Source organism: Thalia democratica, chromosome 6 (assembly GCF_965202585.1).
Source record: "Thalia democratica chromosome 6, ktThaDemo2.hap1.1, whole genome shotgun sequence".
In the NCBI taxonomy this organism is placed as follows: Eukaryota; Metazoa; Chordata; class Thaliacea; order Salpida; family Salpidae; genus Thalia; species Thalia democratica.
Genome location: NC_139170.1, coordinates 35,887,713 through 35,910,332, shown reverse-complemented (window position 1 = coordinate 35,910,332; position 22,620 = coordinate 35,887,713).

The following is a 22,620-nucleotide window of genomic DNA, read 5'->3' as shown; positions in this document are numbered from 1 at the left end:
GAAAATTGATGCACCAAATAAATTCTGATAATTTCAATTTTAACAGGTACTTAAAACCACCTATATGCTTAAAAAGTTACATTTTTTATTTAAGTAGCACTGAAACAATTTACTTATAAAAATTTCTTTTTTTGCTATTAAGCAATATATACACACGCTGTCTCAACTTTTCTTAATTAGAGTAGTACATTTATACAGCCTAGAGGTGTTTTACAGATTTTGACAATTTTTGTACTGTATAGATAATGATTGAGAAATATATAATGACCATTTGAATGAAGAAAATCGTTCCAAATCGTTAATTTCTTTTACACTCATAAGTTAATTTGATAAATATTAAATAAATCTTATCTGTTTTAAAACATTACTTATTTTAGTCGGTTTATAAATACTATTTTGTGAACTTTATAAATTTTATAAACATTTTTATGTTTTAAGACTTATTGTAGGGCAAGTTTTAAAGTAGTGTTCTTGAATTCAACCTAAAACGTTTTACTGTAAAAACACCTCTTTAGGGTGTGATTAGAAATACAAATAACAAAGACTGTAATGTTGATGAGGAAATAAATTACTTTTAATCTCTATTAGTAATTTATATTACGTTTTTATAGGTATATTATTGATTCCTGTTGCAATCTAATCTTTATATAAGTTACACAAAGCTAAAACTTCTTTGTAATTAAAAATTATTATTTAGTTCGTTTTAAACTATTTAAGAAATTGAAATGTTTCAATTTTGTTTTTAAACTAAATCAGCTAGTAATTTTGGGTATTAATCAATAACTTTTATGATCCTCAAAATATTTAGATTTAAAAGTAATAAAATAATGGTACGTGAAGAACAAAATATAAAAAATAAGAAAAATGTTTGGTTTTAATTGTTTTTTCCAACTTTAATGAAACTAAATATTATTTCATTCTTTCTTAATCTTTTAATTACTCAAGAAATTTGTGTTGTTTTAATGAGATTAAACAAAATACCCTTGAAGTTATAAACCAAAAACTTTTACATAAAGTATACTTTGTACATTACCTGTGCTACTTACACAACCAATAATGTTTAAAGCTTTACTCTGATTTAACAAATAAAAAAAAGTTTTTATAAGAAATAAGTTTATTCTTTGTTCGAGTTTATTAATGTTTTGTTAATTTGAACAATATAAACTGTCTTAAACATAAGTTTTAAATTCTTGAAAATGTTATCAAACTTTTCCAAAAACTTATAAGCTTATGTAAAAGGTTTAAATTTATAAGCTGTTTTTAAACAAAATTAAAAACTTGAACGTTGTTCAGTCTTTCAAGTAACAAGTTCTGTTAAACACTGAACAAAAAATAAGTTTTAAACAACTTTCAATTTTAGGAAAACCTTAAACACGTTTCGTTTTCAAACGTGTTGGAAACAATGACACAATGTTGAAAAATTTCAAAGTAGCTAATTCATCAACTTATCTATATTAAGTATGCCGAAACCATTTAAAAGAAAAAAGGTCGTGAATTTATAATAAGAGTACTGTGTTATTAAATATACTAAATAAAAAATGCTAGTTTTATGTTTTTATAATCTTTATATTTATAATTGTATGTATCATTTATATTGAAAAATAATTAAAATGAGACGTATGAAAACAACATTTGAAAAAAATTAAAGTTAATTATTCCCATAATTTTATTTTTAACGTTGGTACTAAACCGCTAAAGTTATTTTGTTATAAATCCTTCTCAAATCTTAAATTCTTCAAACTTGTCATTCAATTCTCACCAAGTAATTAATCAAATTTAAAAGTTTGTATAATGTAGTTTGGATTTTTTTTTGTAGAATAAACAACAAGTTTATAACAAAAGAAATACACTATATGTTCTAAGAAATAGTTTTCAATGGACGTATTTTCAACAAACAACGCTCTTCTTTAGTTTAAATAAAGTATAATAATCTTAATTCAAAACTAATCTTACAAAATTAATTTTTTTTTGTCAAGCCTTTAAAATTAAAACTTATCATTAAACTATTTTATATACTTTTTATCGTTAGTAGATAGAAATTCTGTGGCAATCAGATTGATTTCTATAGCATATAAAATGCGTTTCACATCAAACAATTAAAATATTTGATTTTGACTGACATAAAGGGAGATTGAAAGAACACTTTCTTAACTTAACATGTTAATGTTTATTGAAATTAAACTAATATTTAATAACTACTAGCAATAAATAAAAAAAAAATTTTTTAATTTTTGGTAAATTTTTATCATAAAAAAATAAGAATTATATGTTTTGGCAAGTAAAAATGTAGAAAAAACTACTCAACTGACTTAAAAATTTAATTTTGTACAAAAACAGTTATTCTTTCTTTAAATTAATAACTCTATTGTAAAGACTGCATTTTGTACTCTAGCTTAAAAATTTTAGAAGATAGTAATTTTTAGTTGTTAAAAAACTATCGCAAAAACAAAGTTTTTTTTTCTATTTGCAAAAAAAAACTCCTCTATCTATAAAACAAAACAAGTTACAAGCTGTTTGGCATACTTTGAAACTTATATGGCAGTACTTTTCATTCACAAGTTACATTTTTACTTTTTTCTCTTCTATATTTTTTTTTTGCAATACTCTCTGTGGTACACCGTTGGCAAAATTTTTAGACATATTAAAATTTGCGAGAAACATATTAATAAAACAAACTTTTTATTTTTTTAACACACTGTTTTTATATGTTTTAAAATACTTTTTGAAAAAATTAGAAAAATTAAAAACGATTATTTTTTTTTTCAAAAATTTTATATCTTTTCTTTCAAAATTGGAACTTACTAACTAGTTTATAGAATATTTAATAAGACCTTTTTACCTTTTTTAATGTATATTTTAAATAAATTATGTTCAATTTTGTACAAGAAAACATATAAATTACTTATAGAACAAATTTTTATAAAAATAATATAGTAAAAACCGTATCAAAATTTAATAACTTCTGTTCTTTTATCCAATCTTTCTAAACAATTCTCAACATATTATTTATAAAAAACTTAACTTAATAGCCAGTTTTAAACTTTTTATTAATCTCCCAAACTAATTTCCAAAATTTTACGAAAAGTCGCTTAAGTCAACATAAAAGAACAAAATAAATTTGTGCAAAATAAATTGATTTCTCAAAATCTAAACATAATTGTGTGCATGCTATCTCATACTACAAGTAGAAGTTTATTAAAAACTAATTGATTTCAAATATATTTAAAACCTTACAAGCGAAGTTAATTTAGGAAACTGCAGTTGACGTAAACAAAATCAAACCAAATTTCTCATCAGACATTGATTAAGAAACAACTTAACATAGTTATGTCACGTTAAAATTACGTTGGTATAGGTTTGTCTGAAAACATCTGCAAGCTTATGCACAGTGAACTTAAATAAAAACATGTTTATATAAATACTTGGTAATCCGCCTATAAACTGTTTATCTTTTTAACAAAACTTTGTCAGATCTTTTTGTTTGTAATAAACTTAATATTGGTATGAAACAGTTTAGTAATACAACTAATAAAACACTATGGTAAACTAGTTTATATTTACTCGGAACTTTATGTATAACATGCATATGTAGAATTAGTTTGTTTTGTTTACATATCCAGTTGTATTTTTAGTTTAAGTTGTAAGGTGAGTTTTTCACTCTTAGTTAACAACATGTTTTGCATGCAAACTTTAATATTATCTTTTGACTGTTTGTATTTTGAATCAAAAAAAAAAACTTTAGTTTCAAAAAAGTTATTTTTAGACTCATGATTTAAACTTTACTAGTACATTAATGTTTATGATTAAAATTTTTTTTGACATTTTTTAAACTTAGTGACTAATTTTAGGACCACCTGTAAATTTTAATCAAAACCTTTATTGTAAACATTTTAGTATTTAGAGCAGGTTAGCCATGACAGATATTCAGGGGCCATAAGCAGCAAAGGGGGGACATGAGGTCATCAATTGAAACTTACACTAGATATTCTGGAGTCGATAATAAAAAGTAAAAATATAGGTCTCAGGTGATTTTAATGACAGTTTTGAAACTTACACTGGAGATTCTGGAGTTATTGATGAAGTAGTTTTTGAGTATTTTTGTTAGAGGAGGCCATAGCTTTTTTTAATTTCTTTAGAGGGGCCATTTGTAAAAAGTTTGGGAAGCCCTGACTTAGAGAATTGCTCTTAAAAGATAGTTAAAAACATATAACCTAGTGTAAACTTTATTAAACTTTGTATGAAATGCATATTTACTTGTATAAACAAGTTGATTTTGGAGGTATCTAATAATTCATATTCAAACAGTTACGTAGTATACATGTTATAGAAAAAAAATGTTTTCAAATTTTTAAATACGTAGTTTGACTGTGTTATATATTAAAAACTTTATGTAACTTTATGACTAATTGCCCTACTTAAGAAAAAATATTAATTCGATTTAATAGTTTGTAATTGAAAACTTTAATGTAGTGTTTAAATTTGCTTAAGCTTGTAATAAGAAAAAAAGTAATTTAGTTATAGTTTAGTCTTTCATGCTTGTTTTATTTTAAAAGTTAAAGGCTTATTTTTAAGCAGTTTTCTGTCATCTTCTATTTATTTATTTTCAAATAAAAATTATTTTGAAAGGAATTTAGTTTAAAATAAACGAAGATTTACCAAATAATTAAATATTTTTATAAATAAAAAAAATAAAATGTAAAGCAAAATCAAACAAAAGTTTAAACTTTTTAACAAAGTTAAGACACAAATTGTAGAACTCATCGATGGGTTATAACATTTTTCTGTGTAATTTTAAAGAGAATAAAATTACATTAAAATAATATTTATGCATCTCTTGAATACAGTTTTATCATTAACTGCGGAAAAAGCAACTTTTAAAATTTAGATAAATTACTTTTGAATAAATTATTAAGAACCATTCTTTTGTACAAAACTTCACGTAAGTAAACAGTTGAGACCAAGTTGTTAAAGAGAAATAGTTTAAGGTTTGACCAAATTTTACTTTACTTGTAGACATTACAAAACTTTTTTTTTTTAAGCTAAAATTCTATATTTTCGTCTAAAGACTTTAGTTGAAAAGGCTTCTTAGAATGAAATTTTGTTTTGAAGTTTACATTATCATATTTATATAACATTTATATATATAGTGATAGTAAAGTTTTACAAATCCAATTTCTATAACGAGATTACTTTTGTCCATTATAAACTATATAAAGTGTCAATTGTAGAAGTCAAAGTTAAGCGATGACAGCTTTAATAAAATTTTTCGGGCAAAGCTGATTTGCACAATCTCTGCTGCAATTCTACATTACATTTTCTAACAATTTTATTTGTCATTTACTATTTCAAATTAGTATTTTTCTCATAATTGATACTAATTACTATGTTAACAGCTGCAACAATTTAGTAATGCTTTTATAAAGTTACTTCTGAAAGTTTTATTAAAAAGTATTACAATAAAATTCATTCTGGTAAATTGTTCACGCTAAAAATGCTTATAATTAATTTAAGGTTTGATTTGATAGAAAAAATATATATAAATATCATAGAAAGCTAGATAGTTTTTCTATGTAATGGAATACCCGTTACACTACTGCTCCATTTAGTTGAAAATTGAATCATGTAGAACAAAGTTACAGTTTGGATAAATTGAGTGTGAAATATTTCTTAGGCTAAGTTCAGCTATATGTATACTAAGTTCGGGTAGTTACATGCATATTCTAGACCACCTTGCTGCTGCCAACATTTAGACACTTGTATTATTTGTTGTTTATTGTTAACTTCTCTCTTTTAAATTTTATTTCTTATTAGCTGTGTTTTGATTTAAATTTGAAGTAGTTAAATGTAATTTAATTCTATACACTTCTTAAAGTATATTATCTTAAACTATAAATGTGTTTTAAGGTTCTTATGACATTTAAAGTAATTTCTAAACGGTAAGGTTATTTTTATATTGCAAATGGTTCTTTATTTTTGTTAGTGTTTGTAATTGTTCGTAACATAAAATACGTTCATTCATGTCATGCCTAGTTTTGTATAGAATAGACTAGGTGTTTTTAGTATCATTATTAGTAAGGTTATCATTATTATTTATTGTAGGTTACAATGTAGGTTTAAAGTACACTATACCACTTCTACAACTTTATGTAGGTTATTTAAAGGTAAAAAATACGTAATTTTTGCGAACGCCAACTATAATTCAAAGCTAAAAACTAGTATGAAATAACTTTAGATATTAATTAAAGTTATTGTTTTAAGTTTGTTGTTTTATACTTTTGTCATCTTTGTAAGTACTACTGTATGTAAACTGTAGTCGAAGTTTTTGGTTAATAAAAACTTTTTGTTTATATGTTTACAAAATGAGTATACATACAGTGTTTATTATTAGTGATAGAATCAAAAGTTGCAAACACTTTAAAACTAAATAAAAGTTGTTAAAAAACTGTTGATAAAAAATAACTTCAAATGTTGAGACTTTAAATGTTTAGATACTTGATTAAGATCCTAAATAAGTAAATTGATTTGCTTAAAAAACTTTTTTTTTTATCTTAAACATGTTATGGCTACTTTTTAAACACGTCTGTATAAATAAATTTTTGTTGGTTTACAAGTGTATGAAAACCGTTTACTTTAGCTTAATTTTATCTTATTTTCTTTAAACGAAAATTTTGTAAAGTCTAAAAATAGTAGAAATGTGGTTTAATTAACTGTCAATCAGTAAATAAATGTATGATATCTATAAAACATGTAAAAAGTTTTTTGAAAAAAAAGTAATAGATTGCAAAAATTTAATTTTTTTTCCTATGAACATTAAAAAAAAAGTCTATTGTTTGACTTTATATAAGGTTTAGTTTGACTTGCAATTTTTTTTTATTTAAATTTTTTTACTTACCTTTATGAATTTATACTTGAAACAAACTCAATTTTTTAAATCAAACTTGAGAACTTTTACTTTTAATTTTTTTTTAGAATAATTTCTTTTACTCAGTTTTTATACATTTATACTTAACTAAAAACTTTACATTTTATTAAAGCTTTTGAACTAATAAATCTTAATTATAGTTTACATGTTAATTATGTTCAGGCTTATCTAAAAAAAGGTATTTAGTTGTTAAGTTTTTAAATTTTTACTTGAAGTTATTAAAATACTTTCAAAGTACTACTTTCTAACGGTAGGTTATATGTGTCAGCTTAGTTCTAAATTCACATTATTACAACCATCACTAATCATAAACTTTCACTAATTCCTACCGTGTTCTGTAATCAGTTTTTAAATTCACTACATTTTACAAAATCTTAATTTTAAAGGAAAATAGCGAAACACAACTATTAATCATTTGTCGGTTAAGACAAATATACAAGAAAATGTCTTGATTTCGAAAAAAGTTTGAACATTTCATAATTTCTTTAATCTAATTTATAGTATCGTTTTAATGAAACATAAAACATTGATTTTTATTATTATTATTTTTCTTTAATACAAAAGAAATTAAAAGTTAAGCTACTATCGCTTTAACTTCACCATTTTTAAAGCTTAAAACCTAACTTAAAACTTTTTTTATAGATATCATTTAATAAATTTATAGGTGGATGTAAAACATGTGTTATAGTTCACATTTGTTAATTGCTATAAGTTAATTCTTTCTATTAGATTGAATTTATCTACTACGGTATATATATGTCACTCAAGCTCAATCTACTTGCTATAAAATCAAAAATACCGCAAAATATTACTAACACAATTAATTTAATAATGACTCTGTTTTTTTATTTGTTAAATTGCATGCATTTTAAGTCTTATTATATTTCATGTGTCTAACTGTAAAATTCAAATTAATTTACTTATTATTTATTATTAATTAGACAACTTCAGATTTAGAGTTTTATTCAACACGTAGTTTCATGCAAAGCAATGATCACGATTCAAAACTCTATAAAGTAAAATCTTATTATTTATTAGCCATAAACGTTCAAATAAGTTTATGCAAAAGTTGATGTCAACCAAAGCTAGTAAGTCTTAACTTAACTAGAATTTTTTTGGTTACTAACACTAAAAGTTTAGGCATTCAGAAAATTTTGAAGTTTCCAAGAAAAATATTGTAAATATTTACAGAAAGATTTTACTCTTATTAAAAATATAGATCAAAAATAATTAAAACTGACAACAACAACGTTTTCACAACTTTAAGTTTTATATAAAACTTAACATTAAACTAAGTTGATAAAAAAAATATATTCAAATTTTTTCAACTTAGTACGGAAGATGGAAAATCCTTAAACACTTTGTTATAAAGGCACATTATTTTTAATTAAATAATTTTATTTAGCGTTATACATTTAGGATTAGGAAGTTTGATAAACGACGGATTCCAACAAACTAAAGTAGTTCTTAAATTTCGAGAATTTATTTTAAATTTAATTTGAAAACAAAATAAATTGTTAAATTAGTTATAAATAACTTCAAACTTTAAAAAGTTAATGATCAATGTATAGTGATTTTAGTGTTCTAATCTAATAATAGAAAACATTATAATTTTTTGAATTTACTTGTAAATAACGTTTTAGTTTAAAGATACGTATGTTCAATCAACTAGTTAAAAAATTAAACTAATCTCAATATACTACTCTATTTAAAATCTTATGTTGTTTTTTTTTGTCTAGATCTAATAAATATTTTAGTAATTTATACAGTTGTGAGTTAGTATAAAATGTGGAAACTATAAGGATAAATAAAAAATACAAATAGTCGATTATTTAAAGTTTTTTTAACAAATTTTATACATATTATTTTTTATAAGTTGAACATTAAATACATTAATGTGGACTAATTTAAAACAGTTTACTTTAATAATAACTTAAGGTCGATTACCATTCAGAAATACTAACTTAGATTAAAATGTACATTTTAAAATAAAATACGTGTAAGTTGATTGATTAAATGTATCTATTGATTTTAATCCTTAACTCTATTTCAATAGTATCACCAAAAAATTACGAACTTATTTAAGGGTATTCTGTTTTTTAGATCTTTGACATTAAGTTTAAAATACCTTACTTTTACCTAATCTGTATTATACAAAACTTAAAAAAAATAAATAAATTATTGTGCTCCAAAAAAAAAAAACAATTTTCACGTTTATCAATTTATTGAAATCAAATTAGAGCAACTATTTTGTCAATATTTACGCACATTGGACGATTATCGGAAGGTTTAAAATTTTAGCAGAGAAATATCTTTGCACGGACTTTAATTAATTTGTTAGTTATGTAAAAAGTTTAAAAGTGTATGTTTTACTAAAGATCTAGTTATTAAACTTTTTTCAAGATAATGTGTTTCTGTATACTGTAAAGAAACATTTAGATAAAAACTATTATAGCATAAAATGTATTGAAATATTTCACTTTTTGAAATTTTAACTTTAAACATATATAGTAAATAACTATTATTTCGGATGTTTGTATTTAAGTTAAAAACTGAAATATTAATGAACGTCGTAATTAAACATGTATCTTAGTTGTTTTAGAAAAAAAATCTTTAAAGAACAATTCTTCAAAGAGAAAACTAAATGTTTATTTCCCATCCTTATTAAGAATCAATCCTTAGCCCATAAAAAAACATAGTTTAAATAACATTTAAGCTTTAAATGTGACATTTTGGTTTTACTGAAGTAAAGTTTCTAAACAAAAAATTAGTAAAAACCTGAAAAGATTTTTTTTTACTATAAACATGTTAACAATGATTTTGTCTAAATTAAGTTATGTTATACCACGATATTTTATTGTTTAGGAAAACATTGTTGTTTTGGTATTAATGGTTTTGAGTATTGACAAATTACAAGTTTTGTTTTTAAATTCTATGTAGTGTTAATATTTTGTAAAAAGCTTACAGTTTTTTATCAGAAATAAAAAGCAAAATGTATATAATTTTATTTAAAGAGTGGAACTTTGAATGTTTATTAAAAAAAAAAGTTTTATTTAGTTTTTTCAACAATAATAATTATCTTAAAATTGATAAGTTAAGTAATAACTCTTTCTTAACAAATTAAACTTTTGCTTTTTTCTTATTTTGCCATACTCTCTGTGGTACATAGTTGGTAAAAATTTTAGACAGACTTAAATTTGCAAAATAAAATTAATTATATAATACATAAAACAAATTTTGTAATTAGAAAAAAAAATATTCTGGTAAAAAAAAGATTTTGACATAATTTTGATAAATGAACGTTCGTTTTTTTTAATATATAGTATATCTTTTCTTTCATAGTTGGAACTCACTTACTAGTTTACAGACAGTTTAGTAAAATATTTTATGGCCTTTTTTTCTTAATATCTATTTATAAATAAATATTTTTTACTCTAATTATACAACTTTATATAACAACAATAATTATTTTTTTTTTACAAATAAAAGTAGTCATACCAAAATTAATGACAAAATTAAATAAATTGTTTTGTTTAATTATATCTCTCTGAGTATATCTCAAGATGTTATAAAAAGATTTACAAAAAGCGTTACTAAAAAAAAAGGAAGTCGCTAAAAAATATAAAAGAAGAAAGTATTAAGATGCAATACCAGAGGATTTCTTAAAATTAAACAAGTTGATTGTAAAACCTTAACAGTATTGTGTGCAGTCTGTCTCGTATATCAAAAAGAAATTAATTGAGAAACTCATTGATTAGAAATAAACTAAACTGCCTAACAGGCAAAACGGAGTTACGAAACTAAATTGCAGTAGACGTAAACAAAACAAACTAGATTTTTCATCAGACCACGATTAAAAAAAACATTCATTATTTAATTAGATCACGTTAAAATTTACGTCAGTAGGTTTTTCTGAAAACATCTACAAGCTATTGTACAGTGAACTTAAATGTAAACATGTTTATATAAATACTTTAAATCCGCCTATAAACTGTTTATCTTTTTAACTAAACTTTGTCAGATCTTTTTGTTTGTTATCAAACTTAGTATTGGTCTGAAACAGTTTAGTAATAAAACTGATAACAAACCATCGTAAACTAGTTTTTATTTACTCGAAAATATATGTATGACAAAATATATGTAAGATAATTGTTTATCTTTAAACTTTATCTAAACAAGCAGTTGCGATTTTGATATAAGTTGTAAGGCGAGTTTTTCTCTTATTGATAACAACAAACAACAAACATATAATATCACAATGTTTTGACTTGCAAGCTTGAACTTTATCTATTGACTGCTTTTATTTCGAATCAAAATAAATACTTGAATATCAACCTAGTTGTTTTTAGACTTTAAATTCAAACTTTACTACTACACTGCTTGTTGTTAAACTTGTTTTTGACACTTTTTAAACTCGAGTTATTACTTTTAAGACCACCTGTAAATTTTAAACCGAACATTTTTGTAAATATTTTAGTATTTAGAGCAGGGTTTCACAAAGATGGCCACGACAGATATTCAGGGGCTCATGAGCAGCAATAAGGCCATGAAGTCATAAATCGGAACTTACACTATATGTTCTGGAGTGAGTTGATGGTAAACACTAAAAAAAGTCTCATTTTATTTAAATGACAGTCTTTAAACTTTCACTAGAAATTCTGGAGTTGTTAATGAAGGGCAAAAAAAGGTCTTAGACATTTTTGATAGTAAGTTTTTGAGTAATTTTATTGAAGGGGGCCATTGCTTTTTTAATTTCTTTAAAGGAGGTCTTTTAAAAAACAATTTCTTATGTATTTTGAAAATCTGTTTGAATAATTTATATTCAAACAGTTACGTTGTATACATGTTATAGAACAAAATATATTTTCAAATATTTTAATACGTAGTTTGATTGTTTTTTTATGTGTTATATCCACAAAATTTTATGTTACTTTATTACTTATTGCCTTACTTTAGCATAAATTTTAATTAGGTTTAATATTTTGAAATTTTAAAAAAATGTTATGTTTAAATTTGACTTTATTTCACTTAAGTTGTTAAAATTAGTGTAAGACTGTAATAAGAAAACAAGTAATTTAGTTATAGTTTAATCTTTCATGCTTGTTTTAATTTAAAATTTAGAAATATATTCTTAAGCAGTTTTTGTCATTTTACTCTCATTTATTTTCAAACAAAAACTTTATTGAAAGGCATTAAGTTAAAGTACAGTAGACTATCACTTAAGTACGCAAATTGAACCCGACCAAAAAGTGCGTACTTAGCACGGGTAGTGCGTACTTTTTGACGACATAGTATTATATGAATTTTAGTTGTTTGTTTTCTTTCTTACAACAAGCCACCAAATAATTAAGCCAAATAAACAAGTCTTTTTATTTTAAACAACATTTAATACATAATTCTAATGTGCAAAATTTTTTAATAGATTTTAAAATGATTTATTTTTTCTAAAAAAAAGTTACTACACAATTAATACATACATTTAATATAGAAAGTCAATGTCAGTCAATGACATAAAAAAGAATATTAAGCCATTTTTTGTATTGTTAGAGGGAAAGTACCAAACTACATTGTGTTTACCAAACATTTTCAAAACATCAATGTGTGTACGTTTAAATTGAGTTATGACTTAACTATGTTATATTTGTAGGTTTTTTAACTTTGTCATCTAAATTTATTTGTTTTCTAGCATTACAACTCAAATATCATTATTTTTTCACATTTCTGCAACCACTGCATAAGTATTTAGTTTATTAACATTTAATAACGGGACTTTCACAATCTCAGGCCACTTAGACTACTCAGGATTACTCACCCTAGTTTAAAATTTGATATAAATATATAAAAAATTTAGATTTTTTTTGTCTTTCTGGATAAGTGGATAAGTCTTAAGACGAGATGCGTACCAAAAAAAGCGCGTACTTAAGCGGTAGTCTACTGTATACGCAAATTAAAAAAAAGAAATTATTTATAAAAATTTAAAGATATAAAACAAAATCGAACAAAGGTTTTAGTTCAAAAGAAAAAAAAAACACAAGTTGCAGAATTCATGAATAAGTTATAAATTTTTTCTTTGTAGTTTTAAAGAGAATATAATTACATTAAAATAACATTTATGTTTGTCTTGGATACAGTTTTATTGTTACTTGCGGTAATGCAATTTTCAAAATTGAGATAAACTACTTTTGAATAAAACATTAAGAATCATTCTTTTGTACTAAACTTCACGTAAGTAAACAGCTGAGATCTATTTACTAATTAGAGATAGTTTAAGGTTTGACCAAATTTTACTTTATTTGTAGACATTAATTTAATTTTTTTTTAGCTTAAATTTTTTATTTTCGTCTTAAGGTTGCTTTTGAAAAGGCTTCTTCGGACGAAACTTTATTTTATGGTTTACATAAACATTGTTATTTTTAAACTATATATATATAGAATGAGAGTGATCTTTCTATAACGCAAAATTCTACAACAATTTTTTTTTCTTCCATTAAAAAACTATATAAGATGTCAATTGTAAAAGTCAAAGTTAAGCAATGTCAGCTTTTTAAATGTTGGTCGGGCAAAGCTGATTTGCAAAAAATTTGCTGCAATGCTGCATTACATTTTTTGACAATTTAATTTGTCACTTAGTAATTCAGATTTTATTCTCATAATTTATACTGGCTATTGCGATAACAGCTGCAACAATTTAGTTATGCTTTTACCGCGTTAGTTATGAAGGTTTTATTAAAAACAACACGACACGAAAAGACAACAAAACTTCATTCAGGCTAGTTGTACACGCTAAAAATGGTTATAATAAATTAAAGGTTTGATTTTATAAGAAATATTGTGAATATCATTAAAACGATAAAGTTTTTCAAAAAAAAAATTAAAATACCAACTATAATTCGAAGGTAGAATTAGTATTAGATAACTTTAGATTTTACTTAAATATATTGTTTTAAGTTTATTTATTTTGTACTTTTGATGCTTACGTATAAACTGTTTACGTAAGTTTTTTCTTTAATAAAAACACTTTTACCTCTTCTGTATACAAAATTAGTATACATACTTTGTTTATTATTAGAATAAGTTTTTTTTAAATTGTAAACACTGTAAAATTAAATCTTAGTTGTTAAAAAACTGTCGACACACAAAAACTTCAAATGTCAGATTTTTAAATCTTGTGGTGCTTGATTAAAAACTTGTAATGTTTAAATTGAGATAGTTTTCAAAATAAGATTTTTAATTTTATCTAAACATGTTATGGCTAGTTTGTAAACATCTCTGTAGAAATGAAATTATATTGGTTGACAATCGTATGAAAACTATTTATTTCAGTTTAATTTTCTCTCATCTTCCTTAAACGAAACTTGTGTAAATCTTAAATAACGTAAAATGATGATTTAATTAACTGCCAATCGGTAATTAAAAATTTAAACATCTACGTAACATGTAAGCGGCTACGTGATTAAAAACCTTATAGATTTTAAAACTTAATTTGTACTCGTATGAACTTGTAAAACAACTTTATTATTTTACTTGATAAAAGATTTAATTTAAATTTTTCTTTTTTTTTTTTAATCACTTAATGCATTTATTTTTAAACGCACTTAATTTGTTAGGTCAAACTTGAGAGTATCTAATTTTTTTAGAACAATAACTTTTACTTAATTTCTATACAATTATACTTAACTAAAAACTTTACATTTTATTAAAGCTTTTGAACTAATAAATCTTGATTATAGTTTATATTTTATTTATGTTCAGTCTAATTATAAACAATTATTTAGCTGTGTAAATTTTAAACGATTAGTTTAAGTTATTAAAATACCTTCAAAGTACTACTGTCTAACGGTAGGTTATATGTGTCAGCTTAGTTCTAAACTCACGTTATTACAACCATTACTAATCATAATCTTTCATTAATTCTCACCGTGTTCTGTAAACAGTTTTTAATTTCAAGTACATATTAAAACTTATTAATGTTTAACGAAAATAACAAAATAATACTTTTAAAATTTTTGTTAAAGATACTTTTAAAGTACTACTTTCTAACGGTAGGTTATATGTGTCAGCTTAGTTTTAAATTCACGTTATTACAACCGTTACTAATCATAAACTTTCATAAATTCTTACCGTGTTCTGTAAACAGTTTTTAAATTCACTACATGTTACAAAATCTTAATTTTAAAGGAAAATAGCGAAACAAAATTATTAATAATTTCTTGAGTTAAGACTACTAGACAAGAAAATGTCTTGAGCTCAAAAAAGTTTGAAAGTTTTATAATTTCTTTAATCTAATTTATAGTATCGTTCTAATGAAGTACAAATCATTGAGTGTGTTTTTAATTTCATTCCACTATTTCAATGTAAAATAAATTAAAATTTAAGTTACTATTTAAATTACTTTTCAACACTTTAACGGCTTAAAAACTTAACTTATAACTGTTTTCATAAATAGCATTTAATAAACTTATAGATGCATTTAAAACGTGTGTTATAGTTCACATTTATTAATTGCTATCAGTTAATTCATTCTATTTTGTTTAATTTATGAACTTCGGTTAGGTATGTCACTTAAACTCAATTTATTTGCTATAAAGCTATATTTGCCGCAAAATATTACAAAAACAAATAATTTAATAATGACTTTGTTTTCTTTTATTTGTAAAATAGTATGCACTTTATAGTCTTAGTATATTTGATGAGTCTAACTGTAAAAAAAAGTTAATTTAATTATTATTTATTACTCATAAACGTTGAAATAAGTTTATGCAAAAGTTGATGTCAAACAAAGCTAGTAAGTCAAACTTAGCTGGTATTTTTTTAAGTTTTGGCATTTAGAAAACTTTGAAATTTTCAATAAAAATAGTTCAACATTTACAGAAATACTATATTCTTATTAAAAATATAGATTTAAAAAATTAAAACTATAACAACATTTTTTTAACAACTTTTAGTTTTATATAAAATTTAACATTTAAAAAAAGTTGATAAAAAAAATATATTCAAATATTCTAAACTTAGTACGGGAGATTGAAAATCTGTAAACACTTTATTATAAAGGCACCTTATTTTTAATAAATTAGTTTCATTTAAGACTTATAAATTTAGGGCTAGGAAGTTTGATAAACTACTACTACTAACAGACTAAAATAGTACTTAAATATCGAAATTGTTATTTTTTATTTGTTTTTAAAATGAAAGTAAGTGTTTAATGAGTTATAAATAACTTCAAACTTTTTAAAGTTAATGATCAATGTATAGTGGTTTTAGTTTTTAATCTAATAATAAAAAAAAATGATGTTTTAAATTTTTTTGTAAAAGTTAAATTAAAAATGCGTATGTTCAATCAACTAGTCAAAGATATAAACTCATCATGAATATACTAATCGTTTTAGAAACATATGTTCTTTTTGTTTTATAAAAGCCTATAAATGTTTTAGTAATTTATATAGTTGTGAGCCAGTAAAAAATAAAGAAACTACAAGGATAATTAATACAGAAAAAAATAGTCGACCACATCAAAATTAATTAACAAATTTTGTACAGAGCATTTTTTATATGTTTAATTTTAAATTAACTTATGTAAATTATTTTTTAATAATTAAACTTCATAATAAATTAAGGTTAATAAACATTTAGTAATACCAACCTAAAGAGGTTTTTAAATACTAAAACATAACACGTGTAAATTGTCTGATGAAATGTTTTTATTGACTTTAATTCCAACTTATACTTCAACAATATCACTAAAATTTCTTAAGCTTACTTTAGTATTTTGTTTTTTAGATCTTTGACATGAGGTTTAAAATACCCTCCTCCTACCTAATCTGTGATATACACAACTAAAAGAATATTAAATAAAAGTATTTTGAATTAAAAAACCAACCTTCACGTGAGAAGTTTACTAATAACAAATTAGAGCAACTATTTTGTCATTATTTACGTAAATTGGAAGATTATCAGAAGTTTAAAAAAATTTACATACATATTTTTACGCGAGTGTAAACTAGTTTATAATTTATTTGAAAACTTTAACAGTATTTGTTTTATTTTAAAAATAGTTACTAATGTTTTTTTCTTGAACCAAGATAGTTTATTTTTTATACTATAAAGAAACATATAAATATAATGTATTATAGCATAAAATGTATTGAAAAACTATACTTCTCGAAATTTTAACTTTAAACATATCCATAAGTTAAATATGTTTGCAGATATTTGTATTCAAGTTAAAGTTTGAAACATTAATGAATGTCGTAAGTTAAACATTAATCAAAATTGTTATAAAAAACTAAAAAAAATAAACAAATACATCATTTACAGAACAATTCTTCAAAAAAAAGTAAATGTTTATTTTCTGTGCTTATTAAATATAAGACCTTAGCCAATGAAAAAGCATAGTTAAAATATGATTTAAGCTTTAAATGTGACATTTTGGTTTTACTGAATTAGAGTTTCTTAATAGAAAAATAAAAACCTGATTTTTGTTCTATTAACATGCTAATAATGAACTCGTCTAAATTTAGTTGAATTCTACCACGATATTTTTATTGTGTGGGAAAACATTATAGTTTTGGTAATAATGGTTTTGCATACTGACAAATTACAAAAAAGATTTGATTACTATGTAGTGTTAATATTTTGTCTTAAGCTTACAGTTTTTTGTCAGATGGAAAAAACAAAATGTGAATAGTTTTATTTAAAGAGTGAATCTTAAATTATTATTTTTTAAATATTAACTTTAATTTTGTTATCAATAATAATTATTTATAAATTTAAAAGTTGAGTAACACTTTTCATTCACAATTTAAACTTTTACTGTTTTGTTTTCTATTTTTTTTTTCTAAATTCTCTGTGGTACACCGTTGGTAAAAAAAAATTGACATACTAATATTTGCAAGAAAGCGTTAATTAAATAATGTATAAAACATATTTTAGATTTTTGTAACAAAATGTTTTAATTCTGTTAAAATAACATTTTACAAAGTTTTAAGAAATAAACGTTCGTTTTTTTCTAATTAAATTGTATATCTTTTATTTTAAAATTGAAACTCACTTACTAGTTTACAGACAGTTTATTAAAAGTATTTATGGCATATTTTCATCAGTATAAATTTATAAACAAATACTGTTTACCCTTTTAATATAAATGTTAAAAAACACTAATAACTTTATTATATTACAAATTCTTCTAAAAATAGTTAGACCAAAAACAGTATTAAAATTAAACAACTGGTTTTATTTAATTAAGTCATTCCGAGTTTTTCTCAACAGGTTACAAAAAAGTATTACAAAAACTGTTATTAAACTAAAAAGAAAGTTTTAAATTTCTTATTTATCTTCCACAATTGTTTCAAAAATTTTACGAGTAGTCGCTGAAAAATACAAAAGAAAAAATTACTAAGATGCACTACCAATGGATTTCTTAAAGTTAAAAAAGTTGTCTATAAAATCTAAACAGAATTGCGTGCAATCTATCTCGTATATCAATGATAAAATTAATTGACAAAAAAATTGATTAAAAATAAATTAAACTGCCTAATAGGCGAAGCGGAGTTACGAAAATAAATTTCAGTAGACGTAAAGAAAAAAAAAAATCATCAGAGCACGATAAAGAAAATGTTTATCATTCAATTATATCACGTTTAAATTTACGTTGATTGGTTTGTCTGAAACATCTGTTTTGCTTTTGCTCAGTAAGTTTTAATGTAAATATATTTATATAGATGCTTGGTAATCCGCCTATAATCTGTTTAGAATTTTTATGAAATTTTGTCAGATCTTTTTGTTTGTCATCAAATTTAGTATTGATATGAAACAGTTTAGTAATACAACTGATAAAACACCATTGTAAACTAGTTTTTAATTACTCGCAACTTTATGTATGACAACAAGTATGTAAAAATACTTTGTTTTATTTATATTAAATATTTTGTATATAATTATATTATCAAATTAAGTTTTAAGTCGAGTTTTACTTTTATTATAACAAATGTTTTGCCTTGCAAGCTTGAACTTTATATGTTGACTGTTTGTATTCTAAATCAAAACAAATACTTGAGTTTCAACTTGAGTTATTTTTAGACTCATAACTAACTTTTCTAGTACCTTTTGTTTTGTTGTTAAACTAGTTTTTTATTTTTTTTAAACTAACTCAAGTTAATACGTTTTAACTTACTTCTTGTATTTAAGACAGTACGTTTTTGCTAAACATTTAAGTATTAAGTGTATTTGTCTTTAAAGATTATTAAAAACATTTTATCAAGTTTCAACTTTTTGTATGAAATACTTTTTACCTCCTTAAATCGGTTGCTTATGAGTTTAGACTATATCTATTTGTTTTTATTAAAACAGTTATGTTGTATACATCCGATGAAAAATATCACAACTAAATAAATTTTAACTTTTTTATACATATTTTGACTAATATCTTACTTGTTATATGTCTCGATAAGAATATTATGTTACTTTATGACTAACTAACCGATGTATGCAAAAATAATAGTTAAGTTTCAACAATTTTTATTTTTAACTTTAAATAATTCGTTTAACTTAAATTTACTTTACTAGCTTAAATTACTTTTAGCTTTTGTTAAAAAAATCAAAATAAACTAGTATAAATCTTGTTATTAGTTATTAACAAATTTTACCTTAATTTTTTTCCTTAAAAACATGTTAAATTCTTATTTTGTCTTTGAACGATTTAGTAATACAATAGGTTTTGTTTTACTTTTGCTTAATTGATCTCTGTTGAAAAAAAGAATTTTAGAGACACGTTTTTATGCGTTTTTTTTCTGTTTTCAAATAAATAATTATTTATTATTTTTTAATTTAAAGTACACGCAATGCTCAGAAATAACTTAATATATACTAAGAATAAGATAAATAATAAAAAACAATTTCAAATTAATACTGAACAAAAGTTTAAATTTTTAAATAAGCTTAATTTTTTTTTAGAACTCTTGAATAGTTAATAAAGTATCTATGTGTTTGTATTGATAACATTTTTATTGATAATTGCGGTAAAAGTTATTTTTTAAATAAGATAAATTACTTTCAAATTGAACATCAACATCCATTCTTTTGTACTAAACTTCACGAAAGTAAACAGTTGAAATCGCGTCGACAAAGACAAATAGTTTAGTGTTTGATTAAACTTAACTTGTATACTTTATTAAACTTTTTTCTTGAAGCTTAAGTTATATAGTTTCATCTAAAAGTTGTTATTTAAAAAGCTTCGTAGGACGAAATTTTATTTAGAATTCACATAAAGATTGTTCTCTATTAATAAAGGAGATATAAAGAAAATGAAAGTAAAATAAAGCAAAATTCTAGTATGAGGTTACCTTTGTCCATTATAAACTATAAAAGATGTCAATAGTATAAGTCAAAGTTAATTAAAAAATGGTTTTAGGAAAAACTGATTTAAAAAAATATATGTTGCAATATATTTTTGACAATTTAATTTGTCACTTGTTAGTTCAGATTTCTTTTTATTTTTCATAAGTAATACTAGCTACTGTTTTAACAACTGCTGCAATTTATTTATGCTGTAGGTTAGTTATAAATTTAAACTAAAAGGCACGAAAACAAAATTAATTCACCCTAGTTGTTCACGCTTAAACCAATTTTATGTTTGATTTAATAACAATAATCTAAATAGTTTTTTAAGATAAAAATATCTATTTTTTCTAAACACCAACTATAATTCAAATCTAAAAACTAGTCCTATAAACCAGAGATATTTTTATAATAATTTGTCTTTTACTTTTAATAGTTAAGTATAAAATGTAAGCGTAAGTTTTTCTATAGAAATAAAACTTGTAGTTCCTAAGTATTAATACACTGTTTATTATTAGTGATAGAATCAAAAAAATGTCAAACACTTTTAAGGTGACTCATAGTTGTTAAATAACTATCGACACAAAAAAACTTTAAATGTCAGAATTATAAATCTTGAGATACCTAGTTTAAGACTTTAAATGTTTAAACTGAGTTAATTTAAAAATAATTAGTTTTTTAAACCTTTTCTGAACGTGTTATGGCTACTTAGTAAACATCTCTGTAAAAAAGAAATTATATTGGTTGACAATCGTATAAAAACTATTGACTTTATCCTAATTTTATCTTATCTTCCTTAAACGATACTTGTGTAAAGCCGAAAAAAAAGTACAAATGAGATTTAATTACCTGTCAATCGGTAAATAAAAATTAAGTCATCTGCAAAACATGTAAGCGGTTGCGTGATTAAAAAGTAATACATTTTAGAACTTTATTTGTACTCGAATGAACTTTGAAAAACAACTTTACTGTTTGACTTTATATACAGTTTAGTTTGACTTTTGATTTTTAACTTTTGTTTTAATATTTGAAAAATCTTTGTGCATCTATATTTTTAAACCCAATCAATTTTTTGAATTGAAATTGGAAACTTTTATTATTTTTTAGAACAATTACTTTTACTCAGTTTTTATACATTGATACTTCATTATAAATACTTAATACTTTGTTAAAGCATTTGAACTAATAAATATTAATTACAGTTTACATGTTAATTATTTTCCGTTTAGTTCAAAAGTATTTCTTTTTTTAATATTTACATTTAGTTTAAGATATTGAAATACATTTAAAGTAATACTGTTTAACGGTAGATAATATGTGTCAGCAAAGTTATAAATACCACGTTACTACAACCACCACTAATCATAATCTTTCACTAATTCCTACAGTGTTCTGTAAATAGTTTTGCAAATAAGCTACGTTTTACATAACCTTAATTTTAAACGAAAGCAGCAAAACAAAGTTATTAATTATTTTGTAAGTGTGACTACTAAACAAGAAAATATCTTGAATTTAAAAAAGCTTAAACATTTCAAAATTTTTGAATTTAATCTACTGTATCGTTTTAATGAAAAGTAAAACCAGGTTAAATCGTAGATTTTTTTTAATTAAATTGTTTTAATTTAGAATAAATTTAAAGTTACTACCGCTTAAATGTAAAGCTTAAAAATAAAATATTAGATTAGTTGATAAAACTAAGCGTATATTTGCATCTACAAATTTATAAGGGAATTACTAAAACTATTTTTTAACACTTTTACTGCTTAAAAACTTAAGTTTAAGCTGTACTCATATATAACATTTCATAAACTTATACATGAACGTAAAATCTGTGTTATATTTCACATTGCTTAGTCACTATCATTTTATTCATCTACTAGGTTAAAGTTATAAACTTGAATTAGGAGATGTCATTCAAATTTAGTTTAATTGGTCGATGGTTAACCGCTAAATTATTACTAACATAATTAATTAGTGATGGCTTTATTTTTATTTGTACAGTAGCATGCACTTTATAGTCTTTATATATAAAATGAGTTTAACTGTAAAATTAAACTTTTTTTTTAATAAATAGCCGAAAACATTCATATAAGTTTACACAAAAATTTATGATAAAGAAAGCTAATAAATCTTAACTTAGGTAATATTTTTTCTTATTAATACTAAAAAATTTTGCATTTAAAAAATTTTCTAAGGTTTCAATAAAAATAGTGCAATATTTACAGAAACACTATATTCTTATAAAAAATATATATAGAAAAAATTTAAAACTGATAAAAAAATTTTTTCTTAAATTTTTAGTTTTTTATTTAAAAATAAACAAAGTTATAAAAAAATATTCCATTTTTTAAATTTAGTACGGGAGA